This window comes from Mesocricetus auratus, unplaced genomic scaffold, assembly GCF_017639785.1.
Source record: "Mesocricetus auratus isolate SY011 unplaced genomic scaffold, BCM_Maur_2.0 Super-Scaffold_100023, whole genome shotgun sequence".
Classification (NCBI taxonomy): domain Eukaryota; kingdom Metazoa; phylum Chordata; class Mammalia; order Rodentia; family Cricetidae; genus Mesocricetus; species Mesocricetus auratus.
This window is the reverse complement of record NW_024429204.1, coordinates 2860068-2874266: the sequence shown is the minus strand read 5'-3', so window position 1 is coordinate 2874266 and position 14199 is coordinate 2860068. Positions and strand designations below refer to the sequence as shown.

Sequence of the window (14199 nt, the reverse complement as noted above, 5' to 3'; positions counted from 1 at the left end):
TGGCCGAGCTTTGCTTCTTATTACCACATGCGGGGAGACTGTCTTCTGCCAGCTACCTCTTAGAGGCCTGAGGGTCATGGCTAAGAGCTTGGGGGGGGGTGAGAACAAGGACACCTTGAGAAGGGATGAAAGGGACCCCAGGGTTGCCCAGGTCCAACCTCATGTGTCCACTCTAATTAATTCTGTACCTCTCTGCCTGGGCTGACATTTGTTCTGGCCACCAACCCTGGGAATTCCACCTCATTCTCTGCTACTTCCGATCCACTGCCCAAGGAGATATTCTGGGTCTTAAAACATTTTTAAAAATTAGTTTATTTAATTTACGACAGGTCCCACTATATAGCACAGGGTGGACTTGAACTCTCTCTATAGCAAAGACCCATGATCCTCCTGCTGTTGCCTGCCAGGTCCTGGGATCCTAGGACAGTTGCGTCACAGAAAGGGCCACTTTCATATTCTTCCCGTTTCTGGAGCACAGCAAGCATCCTCTCCCTTGCCTTTGACTAGAAACTTCTTCCTGACACTCCTCAAAAACAAAAAACAAAACAAAACAAAACAAAAAAAAAACAAAAATAAAAAACCGACTGGCCTTGGGCTTGCTACTCTTTTGAGAAAAGGGGATTTTGATCAGCAGAAGGGTGGTGCTGTCCCAGGAGCCTGATAGCTGACCCCTGAGTGGGATGCTCCGTGTTGCACATCTGTCTGGGATGCTCCGTGTTGCACAGCTGGCTGGGTTGCTCCGTGTTGCACAGCTGGCTGGGGAAGCCCTGTGCTTGTTTCCTGGCAGGGCCAGGCTGGGTTTGTACAAACGTTCCCCTGCCAGGTTCCGATATCGGCGAAACTATCTTTGTGGGTACAAACAAATGCGCTCATGGCTCTTGATTCAGCCGTGGACAGAAAAGGAGTCTGCCACTGAGGTAGGAAAATGCAAAGCACAGAGGCGTGCATGTAGCTTGTGGCGGGCACTTGCCTGGCATGCCCGGAGCTCTCGGTTAAACCCCCAGCCTCACAAAACAAACAAGCAAATGCACAAACACAGATGGCTGTCACGCAAGGACCTGTAAGACACGGCTAGGTGAACCCTGAGACGGAGATAATGGCCATGCTCACATGCTGGGGCACTCTGGGTACCAGGATTTTTTTGTGGCACTTCCAATTTCACATACATGTTCAAACACAAGGCAGTTTACAGGGGTTATTTTTCAGACAGTTTTGTTCTCTGTCTTAGCTAATTTTCTAATGTCCTAGATGAGTGTGTTTTCCACACATCTTTGCCACTGAGAGGTTAAGCATAGCCCGATTTTATTCATTAAAAGAATGTTTTACAGTGTGTGTGTGTGTGTGTGTGTGTGTGTGTGTGTGTGTGTGTGTGTGCTGTGTTAAACTGGGGAGGAAGTTGGAACTTGGAATTTTGTTCAGATGAGTATTTTTGATGGTAGGGATGACAATGGTAGACATGGTGGTACCGATTGGTGGAGATGGTGTTAACAGGGACTGTGGTGGTGATGGTCATGGTCATGGTGGGGATCATTCTTGACAAAAGAGAAATTACTCTCACAACTGTGACCTCATTTATCTTTGGAATAATTCAAAGAACAGTGACCATAACTTATGGCCAAGATAGGAATCACACGTAATTGCATATGTACACACATGCTGTTTTACTCCACGACACCACAGCCCTGTGAATTGGCATTATTGCTCTTCCGGCCTTACAGATGGGGGCAACGGTGTTTAAGGTGTTAAAATACACACGGGCACTGGAATTAAAACTCGGTTTGTGATTTCTGTGGACTGTTTTTCAGGATTAGCCATGCAAACAATACTTAGCTTTCCAAGGAAAAATTAATCAAGCTGTTGAGGTGTACCTGCATTCACACCCTTTAAGAAACAAAACAAAACAAAACAAAAACAAAACAAAAAAAAGCAAAACAAAAGAATATGAAGTCAGGAGGGAAATGTGTTGGATTGGGGTGGGGGTGCACAGGGAAGGAGTGTATATGTTCAAAATGCATTATATACACATAGAAAATTCTCAAAGAATACACAAACACCCCAATGCCATCCCACCTTGAAGAGCTCAGCCACGGCAGGCACCTGAGTTGCTAAAGGGACAGAATTGCTTTGCAGCCTTGGAACCCTCTGAACACCAGTCACCTCCCACAGTGTCCCATCAGGTTTTAAATGTCCACCCTTGTTGATAAAGGCAACAGCTTGTGGCTTATGAGCCAACAAAACTGCCAACCCAGGTGTCATCTGGCAACGTCACAGCCAACAATGACGGCTGGTTTGCTTCAGTGTGAAAGTATTTGGAACAGCTGTACCCGGTGCAGGGTGGCAGCTGCCGTTCATGCTCCGCTCACCATCCAGGATTTTGTGGGATAATGCTGGGTATCAGCAGATTAAACGCCAGGCTTTTGTTTCCTGCTGTATGTGTAATAGTCAGTCATGACGATGTCTGAGATACACGCCCTCTTACAGAGAAAAATGGCACAAAAGGAAATAATTAAATTATTTTTAATTATTGAAGGCAAGGATGTAAAGACATCACTAGACCCAAGATTAAATGATAAGTGGCTGTTTATTGGGGAACAATTACACAGAAAAATACAGAGAACCGCCGGAACATTTCCCTGCTCTTCCTACGGGATCAGCCCACCCAACAGAAAGAGCCAGCCAAGGAGAGCCATGCCTCAAGTCCTCTCTTTCTGCTTCTGTCAGCCTGAGGCCACGCCCAAAGGGGTGTGGCCACCACTATGGGTCCACAGACCAGACGCCTACAAATTGTGTATATGTGTGTGTGTATGTGGTATGTGTATGTGTGTGGTGTGTGTGTGTGTGTGTAGTATATGTGGTGTGTATGTGTATGTGGTGTGTGTATGTGTGAGTGTGTGTGTATGTGTGTGGTGTGCATGTGTGTGTTGTGTGAGTGTGTGTGGTGTGTATGTGTGTGGTGTGTGAGTGTGTGGTGTGTGTGTGAGTGTGTGTGTGTATGTGGTATGTGTATATGTGTGGGTGTGTGTGTGGTGTATGTGGTGTGTATGTGTATGTGTGTGTGGTGTGTGGTGTGTGTGTGTATGTGGTATGTGTATATGTGTGGGTGTGTGTGTGGTGTATGTGGTGTGTATGTGTATGTGTGTGTGGTGTGTAGTGTGTGTGTGTATGTGGTATGTGTATATGTGTGTGTGTGTGTGGTGTATGTGGTGTGTATGTGTATGTGTGTGTGGTGTGTGTATGTGTGAGTGTGTGTGTATGTGTGTGGTGTGCATGTGTGTGTTGTGTGAGTGTGTGTGGTATGCATGTGTGTGTTGTGTGAGTGTGTGTGGTGTGTATGTGTGTGGTGTGTATGTGTGTGTTGTGTGAGTGTGGTGTATGTGTGTGTATGTGTATGGTGTGAGTGTGTGTGAGTGTGTGTGAGTGTGTGGTGTGAGTGTATGGTGTGAATGTGTGGTGTGAGTGTGTGTGAGTGTGTGTGAGTGTGTGTGTGGTGTGTGAGTGTGTGTGTGAGTGTGTGAGTGTGGTGTATGTGTGTGTGTATGTGTATGGTGTGTGTGTATGTGCGTGTCGTATGTAAGTGCAGGTGCCCGTGGAGGCATCGGATGCGTTGGTGCTAGAGTTACGGGTAGTTGTGAGCCACCCAGTGTGGGTGCTGAGACCCAAGCTCAGGTCCTTGGAAGAGCAGTACCAGCCCCTCCCCCCTTTTAAAGTGAGCCGAACAAAACCCCAAATCTCTTCCTCGCTAAAGAAAACATGAAGGACCATCTGAAGCACCCATCTACCCCCCACTTTTAACAGCTGGGCTTTCTCAGCACGGCCAGGTTTGCTCTCTCTGTAGCAACAGGCTTTTCCACTCCTCGTCTCGGATGTGGCACGACTGTGCCATCCTCCCAGCTTAGATTGGGTGTGGCCTTCCCATAGCATCCTCCCTGGCTGGGCTTTATCTGAAATCACACCGTGGCCCCCTGGGCACTCCCTGCGCCTTGTCCCCGCTTTTCAGCCTCCTGGCATTTGTTACTTCGCACAGTCCATGCGTTTCCTGCTCGTTGTGTCCAGTTGTTGAAATGCAAGCTCCACAAAGCTCCACACACGCAGGGTTCTTCGCCCTTACTGGTCTCCATTTCCTCCAGTGAGTACAGCGCACGCACAGCAGAGTGAATGTTCTTGTCTGTACATTATGGTGAGACAAGTTCTCACGCAGCCCTGGCGGTCTCGAATTCCCTGTGTAGACCAGGAAGAGCAGCCCATTGCCTCTGCCTCCCGAGTGCCGGGATTAAAGGCGTGGTATTTCACGTCTGGCGTCTTGGACTCTTACATTTGTTGAGTCAATGAATGGATCCATTTCTTCTGCAAAGCTATCAAGAAACTGCCAGTGACGGATCCGACTGTGGTTTACTCATCCTCTACTGTTGCCGGGACACTGTGCAAGGCCTTTCATGTCTAAGAGAGACAGCCTTGGTTTAGAAGATGCCACTAGAGCTAGAGAGATGAGCCCACAGTCAAGACCATTGGCTGCTCTCCCACAGGACTCCGGTTCAATTCCCGGCACCCACGACTGTCCCCCAGCTCCTGCCCATTGCCTTAATAGCGTAGCCTTTTACCTCCCAAAGTATGAGAAGCAGAGAGTTATGTGTGTCAGTACATGGATGTTTTAGTATTCACTGGTCAGGCTCTGGACTGGACCTCAGAGATCCCCTGACCTTCTGTTCCTTCTGTCTGGAACATTCCAGATGTCCTTGAGGCACCTTCTAGGCCCTCCTTCAGGACGGGACTCAAATATCACTTTCTCTGTGATCTCAATAATGACTTTATTTAAAACACACATGCGCACGGGTGTGCGCACACACACACACACACACACACACACACACACACACACTCCTGGTCCCATCTCTCCACTGCTAGTTACCCAACCTTAGTGTTCTTTCTAGCACTTTCTCTACCTGACATGGGATATTTATTTTCCGTCTGTTCCTGTTAGTATCTAAGGTCTAGAAAACAGGCGCATGACTGTTTTGCTTAGTATACAGAACTCAGAACCAGCAGAGAAGGAGGAAGGGAAAGAGGGAGGGATTGTGCAAAATGCTGTGGGTGTCATTACTTGGGTGCTATGCAACTTGTTTTGCTTTGATTATTTTGTTTTAAACTGAATCTCTCACTGGGATCTGAATCCACCAGTTCATCTGGGTGCCACCACACCCCCAGGCAGGACCTCTCCAGCACTGGGATTACAAGTGTTGAAGGGGCTCTGAGGCTTGAATTCATGTCCGGTAACATGCTAACAGGCCTTAATAACAAAAGCCCAGAGTCTGATGGAGAGAAAATGCTGAGAGATCAGAGAGACGGAGGAACAAAACCACAGCCACCTTAGATACTCAGCTTCCAACTGAAAAGAGAGTGCGCTCCTGACTCCTCCCGCCTTATCACTCCCTCTCTGCCCAGTCGCCTCACTTCCTGTCTGTCTGTACAGACCTCCCGACCTCTATGGTTAACTAGTGGCAAGCTCCGCCCTCTGCTCTTCAGGCAAGCTTTATCTGTTGGAGCATAGACAAGACATCGCCACACTGCCCTCATACCCAAGCATTAGATTGAAGAATATCTTACCTGGGAATGTACGTTCACCCATCTCACTCTGCGTCTTGGTTCCGGATCAGCGAGACCAACTGGCCAAGTTCCTGTTGTCCTGGCTCCCTGCCACGATGGACAGAAACTGGCAGTCATTCCCCGGACGTCCCTGTCACCCGGGATCAGCTACACCACTAACAACAACTTTGGTCAGGTTTGAATGTTCTCAGTCTGAGCCTTGAGACCTCTGCTCCAAGCTGCATTCTAGAGAAATCTGCCAGGGGTTGCGGAAAGCTAACCTGGAGAGCCACAAAGAAAACAAGGCCGGGGAAGTGCCTCTCCTCACCTTTTTGGGAGGCAGAACTCAGGACCTGGAGGAAGAATTAACCACAGTTTCTGCTTCTATAAACAGAGCAGAAATCACAGCTCACGCTGCGCTGAAGACAGCCAGGGCTTGAGACGAGTTCTAGAACCAGATGGCTAATTAATCATAAAAGTGTTCTAGGGGCTGGAGAGATGGCTCAGAGGTTAAGAGCACTGGCTGCTCTTCCAGAGGTCCTGAGTTCAATTCCCAGCAACCACATGGTGGCTCTCAACCATCTGTAATGAGATCTGGTGCCCTCTTCTGGCCTGTGGGCATACAGACATATGCTGTATACATAATAAATAAATAAATGTTAAAAAAAAAAGTGTTCTAAGGGCAATGAGGAGATGAAGACACAAGGCTCAGGGAACCTCGGGAGACACTAAGAATTTATTTTTATTTTTATTTTATGTACATTGGTGTTTTACCATGGGTGTCAGGTCCCCTGGAACTGGAATTACAGACAGTTATGAGCTGCCATGTGGTTGCTGGGAACTGAACCCATGTCCACTGGAAAAGCAGCTGGTGCTCTTAACCATTGAGCCATCTTTCCAGCCCCCCAACACCTAGAATGTTGAACTAGGTCTCAAGACGTCTTGGGTCTGGACTTGAGGAGGCGTCAGAAGGTTAAATGCAGATTAAAGAGACTGCCAGCGGTGAAGGAGCCACTCCGACACGTGAAGTCTGGTGGCGACAAGAACCTGGGACACGTCAAGGGTAACAGTGCTAACCGTTTTACCTGGGAGAGGTCACATCATCTTTGTAAACCCCAATTCTATCACCTTCCCTAGCATTATCTGTGGTTAATTAGAATCTAAAAGAAATGTTCTTGGCCTAAAATGCGTTTAGATGCTAGATACAATTATCCATTCATCTAAAAACGAATATCTCATTTAATTTTTCCCTACCAGACAAATTTATGTTAGGTGTTGGTGGGAGATGTCATTCTGTAAATCTGTCTCTTATTGGTTGTTGAATAAAGCACTGTTGGCCAATAGGGAAGCAAGATAGGTGGGACTAGGAGTCAAGGAGGATTCTGGGAAAGAGAGGCAGAGTCAGACACCATGCAGACTGCCAGAGCAAGAGGTCCGGACCCTTTTCTCCAGTAAGAGAAATACTTAGATTAACAATTATGGGTTAAATACTTAAGTCAGAGATAGCCAGTAAGAAACCAAGCAAACGGCCAACAGCTTCATAATTAATATAGCATCCTGTGTGTTATTTGGGGGTTCAGACAGCACTGCAGGGTCCAGGCGACTGGCAAGAAAGACAACACTCAACAAGATGTCAACTCGATTCCGGCAATCTGGCAAAAAAAGACCTTAGAAGTCAGATAATTAAATGGCCACTAATTTGAATTAAAATAGGCCCCAAAATTCTGCAGTCCTCAGAGACACGAATTCATGTTGGAAATTTTTCAGTTTCAACCTTCTGGAAATGGATAGTAGAGATATTGATAATCTTGAAATTTGTCAGAAAAACCAGCTCCACTGTTTTGGCTGAGTTTAAGAAAGCTTTTATTTAAAACATTAAATACTGTCTAAGATGGAATTTTGATCAGAACCAGCAGCCTGGAGACAAGTGTTGGTGGGGTTTATATGGGCAAACCTCATAGGCCACCAAACTTTCCCATGAGGCTTTGTTGTTATTTTCCAAGAACTCCAACTCCCAGAATCCCAGGAAGCTACCTGGTCAGGTGTTATCTTTTAAGAACTCCAACTCCCAGAATCCCAGGAAGCTACCTGGTCAGGTGTTATCTTTTAAGAACTCCAACTCCCAGAATCCCGGGAAGTTACCTGGACCTTGGGCAGGTGGACACTATCAGTTAACTTTGGATCTAACAATGTCCCATAACATTCTGAAGGTACTTAATGTCACTAAATTGCATGACTAAAATGGCAAAATTTCCTATATTGTGTGCTTTACCACACAAAAATTTCCTTTTCATTCTCTTTCCAGTAATAAGCCTTAAGACCTGTGCTTTGTGGTTGACCAACCTGCACCTCTTTTATTTAAGATTATTTGGTTAAACGGCAAAGGAATTTACACAAAGGGTTTTAGGTACCCGAAGACTTATCAGGAAGACTAGAGAAACAGGCAAGGAGAGTGTTGGCTTTTCTACATTGTCTACTTTCAGAGTAGGCTGGTGTGAGTCTTCTAGAAGTCTCTGCTGGGCACGCCAAACTGATGAAGACCAAGCCACTTGCCCGTGTTGTAAAGAAATCTGAGAAAATGTCGCCTCTAACCCCGAGTGCCTGTCTCTTCCTGGAAGTTCCGCCCATACTCTCTCCTGCCTAGCTACTGGCTGTTCAGCTCTTTATTAAACCAATCAGGTATTTTAGGCAGGCAGTGTTAACACAGCTTTACAGAGTTAAATGAATGCAACACATCTTTGCATCATTAAACTAATTTCCCACAGCATAAACGAATATAGCACATCTCAAACTAAGATCCCACAACACGTGGCAGCTTCAGCCACGTGGGTCTGGCTTTAGAGCCAGGATAGAAGGAAGGGGTTAGGGATCGCCCTCTATGACTAAGGGAAGCCTCTGAGGGCCACACACGTGTCAGGGATGTCCCCGCACACACGGAGGTGTGAGGAGGCCATTGTATGAAGCCTGGAGACCCCACAACGCTGGGCGACGCCAGAGCCATGGGACACCTGCTCAGGAGAGCTGCCAGCAGGGAGTGGAGCCAGCCCCTGAGAAAGAAGGGTTGCAGCCAACAAACCTGAAAAGAGCTGGAGACCTGGAGAGCTTTGACATCAGGCATGGAGATGCAGAGTTTGTGTCCGTCCAGTCCGTCATTGCATCTGTCTGCTGAGTCTTGTCAGTGTCTCTCAGTCCCATCTAACCTGGAGGAGACCTCTTCCCCCACTGACTTGGGGTAAGCCTGTCATCTCGCTGAAATGTCCACGTCTCCGCTTTGACTGGCTCCTTTCTCCTAGGGCCCTCTCCGGCTTGGATCCCCCCTGTCCTCCTCTCCTCTCTAGATCAAATATTACGGTTCATGCTTGGGTGCGGTTCAGGCTCGGCGTTTCCCCCAGCGCACTCCACTGGTGGTGCCGTCTGCCTGCTTGTTTTTAAACGTCTTTGGAGGGACACGCCTCGTTAGCTACGCTGAAACCTCTCCTGTGGTGATGGGCTGATCTCGCTGCTGTAAACTATCACCCGTCGATAACCACTGCTATCGTTCTTTGATTTCCTCCAGAATTCACCTCACTAGCAATTCAGTGTAGAAGAAGAACGCGCCATTATCCACATGGCATTTGGTTATTCTGACATCTGGCTCACAGCACAAAGGGATGGCAAATTCTGAGTTTTTAAACATCACTGTTTTAACTGAGTTACATTTAGAATGCATTTGAGGAGATAGATTTTTTATTTCCTTTTTATTGCACTGAGTTAATTAATTAATCGAGACAGGGGCTTTTCTACAGAGCCCTGGCTATCGTGGAATTCACTACATAGACCAGGCTGGCCTCCAACTCTGCCTCCTGGATGCTGGGATTAAAGCTATGTGCCACCACTCCAAGGCTAAAAAAAATTTCTTTTTGTTTGTTCTTAAAAACAGTTCCAGGGATGGGACTCAGGTTGTTAGGCCTGGCGCCAAATCTTTACCCACTGAGCCAGCGTAACAGCCTGGAAATCAATTTGTAAGAACATATGTAATGAATATTTGATAATGTCAGATTAGCTTTTGGTATCCCCTTAATCTGCAAAGTACCATCCTTGAAGGCCTGAAGAGGCAGTGTTGAGGAGGAGAGGGGCAGGAAGGAGAGGGAGGGGAAGGACAGGAGATGAGAGGTCCCCTTGGCTTACAGAAGTAGTCCCCAAGTGGGAAATAGCATCACCCTGCTTGGAGTACTTTGCCCCCTCGAGAGACCACCTGGGAGAGCGTTCGGAGTCCCACAGGGGCAGAACTCTAGGCTGCACACTGCTCCGCCCTGTGAGTCAGAAATCAATACGGAATCTTAGCAACAAATCCGATGATAGGTGGGTGGACCTCATCCCAACCGGCGAGCTTTTATGTCCGTTTAGGAATCATCGTGGCTCCGGCTTTCCTTCGAGATAATCCCTGAACATCCACGCATGACTCAAGCCAAATATTTGTTACCGTTCAAAGTATTCCACACCGTACCCAGATTCTCTCCCAGCCGGTGAGTCACGGCTCACACGGGCCGGGCGCCAGCTGCACCTGACAAGGCGGCTGACTCTTCCCCGCAGCCGCGTTTATTAGCATCCCATCCGCCTTAAACGCTGGGCTGCGCCCTCTCAGGCAGGGCTTAGAATGAGGGCTCGAGAGCTGTTTTAAAAAAGAAAGAAAGAAAGAGCAATGTCTGGGAAACGGCAAAGGCTGTAGACGGGAAGCCCACCACGCCACGTTCAGGGCAGCTTCTAACAAGAAAAGCAGTAAAGAAATAGCAATTTATGCCACTTAGAGGCAAACCGTCCTTCCATCTGGAGTGGCTGAGGAGGGAAAGCACCCACACCAGGGATGGGGAGCGGGCTCCAGGGAGGTGCCTGCCTGGATTCGGGACACGCGCGCGCGCGCGCACACACACACACACACACACACACACACACAGGAATAGCAGGGGGTAAGGGGGGGCAGAGAGGGAGCGGAAAGCCACCCGGTGAGATCCAGATGGCATTTTACGCTTTTGTGTCTTGTGAATGCTCCTTTCCAGGGGGTCTAACCCCGGGCTCAGCGGCTGGAGGGGAGAAGGAGCGAGCATACCAGTTACTGTCAGCCTCTCCTGGGTGCAAGAATCCTTTCCTAGGGCAGGAGAAGTCATCAGGGGCGGGAGTCAACTTCATCAACCCAGACTCCACACGAACCATTTTTCCCCCTCAGCCCTCTGCCTGAGGCAGTTTGGAATCACCGAGGTCACTGTCACCCCAGTGTGCTTCAGGGAATCCCATGAGCGTTAGTTAGAATTCCACAACGCAGGACGTGGGGCCCAGCCACAGTGCTACGGAGACCCCTGACAGCCGCATTCCTACACTGTCAACCCCAGTAGAATCTGCTGTGCTAGGTAAGCGGGCTGGCCGGCTCCAGACTGCCCTGTTGAGCCACAGCAAGGAGCCAGGAGCACTTTATCCTGGATCCTGGCCAAGGGGTAACCTATCAGCCGCCCTTCTTGCCTGCCTGCGGGGAATGTTTAGCAGTGAGCCATCCCCAGATCCCTTTTAAGTTTGGTGGGGTCCTCCTCCTACCGGCCAGGTAAACACCAGCAGGAGAAGGCCAGATGCCAAGCTAGGGCCTCATCTGCCTTTTGGAAACCCTATCAGTCAAGTCCTCATCCTGCATTAAAGAGAGCAGCGCCTCTCAGCATCCTGGGACTAACCCAGGGGTCAGCTTGACCCACAACAACGGACTACTGTTAAACTTGCCTAGTTGGGTACCATTTAACAAGGTGGGGGGGGGGCGCCCCCGCAAGGCCAGACGATAAGAACAAAGCAAGACTGCGGTACAAAATGGGTTTGAAAGCAAAACCTTCCGTGCAAGACTCTCCAGAATGTCTGCCGGCAGGGCCGTGAGGACTGCCTGCCTGCTCCGCATCCCTGTAAGGAAGGCAGTCTGATGTGCAGAAGGTTCGGTGGGTGAATTAAGGGAAAGGAGACTTCTCTTCCCAACAGCCAGTAGCCCGTGTTCTCACATTGCTCCAGAGCGGACTCTGGCACCGGTCCCCGAAGCTCCTGTCTGCCCTCTGTTTCCAGGAGACCTTGAGGGTGGGAGCCTTCATTTATAGGAGCCAAAATGTATCAAATTGGCGTCTGGGGGGAAATGGTTCAGAAATACAGCCTGCTTGGCTTCCTTCCATAAGACCCAGATTTGAGCCTCCCCCTTCAAAAACAAACCAATCCTACTGCTGCTAATCAAGTAGCATGAATATCTTCTCTCCTTCCTCCCTGCCTTCCTCCCTGCCTTCCTCCCTGCCTTCCTCCCTGCCTTCCTCCCTGCCTTCCTCCCTGCCTTCCTCCCTGCCTTCCTCCCTGCCTTCCTCCCTGCCTTCCTCCCTGCCTTCCTCCCTGCCTTCCTCCCTGCCTTCCTCCCTCCCTCCCTCCCTCCCTTCCTTCCTTCCTTCCTTCCTTCCCAAGGCTCCACTATGTAGTCCTGGCTGCCCTGGAACTCACTATATCAGTGGCCCTCAACCTTCCTAGTACTGAGACCCTTTAATACAGTTCCTCATGTCGTGGTGACCCCAACCATGAAATTATTTTCATTGCTACTTCGTGACTGTAATTTTGCTACTGTTCCGAATAGTAATGTAAATATCTGTGTTTTCAGATGATCTCAGGTGACCCCTGTGAAGGGGTTGTTTGAACCCCCCAAGGGTTGTGACCAACAGATTGAGAACCATTGCCCTATATAGACCAGGCTGGTCTTCCATTCAAACAGTAACTCATGGAGATCTGCCTGTCTCTACCTCCTAAATTTGGAATTTTACTTATTTTTTACATTCCAATCCCACTTACCCCTCCTTCCTCTCCTCCTGCTTCCCAACCCCCCCCCACTTCCCATCTACTCCTTGGAGAGGGTGAGGCCTCCCCTAGGAAGTCTACTAAGTCTGTCCCATCATCTAGTTGAGGCAGGACCAAGGCACCTCTCCACCCCCACCCCCCTGTGTCTAAACTGGGCAAGGTGTCTCTCCATATAGAATGGGCTCCACTAAGTCAGTTTGTGCATTAGAGTTAGATCCTGGACCCACTGCCAGTGGCCTCATATATTGTCCCAGCCATACCATTGTCACCTGTATTAAGGGAGTCTAGTTCAGTCTTATGCAGGTTCCCCATTTGTCAGACCTGAGGCAGTGATCTCTCTCTAGCTCGGGTCAGCTGATTCTGTGGGTTTCCCCATCAGGGTCTTGACTCCTTTGTTCCTATTATCGCTCCTCCCTCACGTTCAATTATGAACGTTTTCTTTCTTAGGCAGCTGATAACTCACGAAGTTGGGTATCAGCAGAGTGTGTCCTAAGGGCTGGCAGTAAGGGCCTTGCTATGCAACATTGTTGTTGCCACGCTGGAGACAGAGAAATGGTCCATTTTCTCTGAAAGTCTGACTGTGTTAGTCCAGGAAATGAATTGACGTAGGCAGAGAAGGAAAAGAAGGCGTACACACAAGTTAATTAACACGCAGAGACAGGGGCGCCAAATAGCACATGTGAAATATTGTGGGTGTTCACCGGGTTTAAGCCAATAGGAAGCCTTCATTACTTGGCTGGCAAACACCCAGGGTGTTCAGATCCCAGTGTATAGCCTTGAACCTTTCTCAGGGTGGATTTTTAAGCACAAAACCCTGTTCTGAGTTGACATACTTCAGTTAACAAGAACAGTAACCCAGAAGCAAAACTATAGAAGCCAACAAACAAGGTTAGGACATCTAGAGACTTTCCCAGGACTGTATGGACTTTGATGGATTGGGCCTCTGTGTTGGTTTTGGCAGGTGGTGCTGTCTACGTGCTGAATTTTACAACCTGACTGGTACTTCCATCATGGAGTCAGTCGAGCTAAGGTGGGGAAGGCGGGGAGAGTTGTTACACAAGACACGGGAGCCTGAGCAGTTGAAGCTTTCTTAGGTAGAGGTATGAGGTCTCTGGAGAGAGGTAGCAGACAGATTATAAGACGATGGATAAGGATGTCGCATCTCCAGGGTGGTTATGGTCATCTCTACCTGGGCCAAGGGTCATTATGTTTCCTTGTGAAAAAGAAGACGTCCTAGGGAAGCGGGGTCCTCAGGCAGGAAACCTGGGCCTGCATCCTGTAACGTTCCTTACTGTAGCTACGAGGGACTAGGACAGAGCCCTGACAGGGAGAGGGACCGCAGCTCAATACTACAGACGTCAAACTCACAGCTGCTTCCCTGCACTCCTGACCTGATCCAAAGGTCTGGCCGTTTCAAACAAAGGCCTTGCCGGCTTGGATTTTTCTCCTGTCGGTGGCAAGATCCTCTCCCCCAGCAGTGGGCCTGTCCAACAAGTTCAAGGCCAGTTCTGGACATGGGACATATTTACCCCTAATTTGTGGCCCTATCAGCTCCCCTTTGTTGAAATTGACCAACCCTAAGTTAGGGGACAAAGACCCTTAAACCTCCCCAGCCGTTGAAGAGAAAGCAGATTTCGGACTCCTAAGTACCTGTCTTTGCAAAGGACCTTGCTGTGTGTGTGTGTGGTGTGTGCGTGGTATGTGCATGTGTACGTGTGTGTACATGTATACATGTGTGTGTGTGGTGTGTGCATGTATACGTGTGTGTGTGTGTGTGTGTGTGTG

General features: G+C 48.8%; 1 long non-coding RNA gene across 1 annotated transcript; it reads right to left on the bottom strand.

The window, feature by feature from the left end:
- Nucleotides 1–3471: 3471 nt before the first annotated feature.
- LOC110341364 lies at nucleotides 3472–9114 on the bottom strand. Its single transcript, XR_002383275.2, has 3 exons — nucleotides 8657–9114; nucleotides 5602–5688; nucleotides 3472–4437 (listed from the first exon to the last, which is right to left on the bottom strand). It is a non-coding gene; the product is annotated as an uncharacterized LOC110341364 (long non-coding RNA).
- Between the last annotated feature and the right edge of the window lie 5085 nt (nucleotides 9115–14199).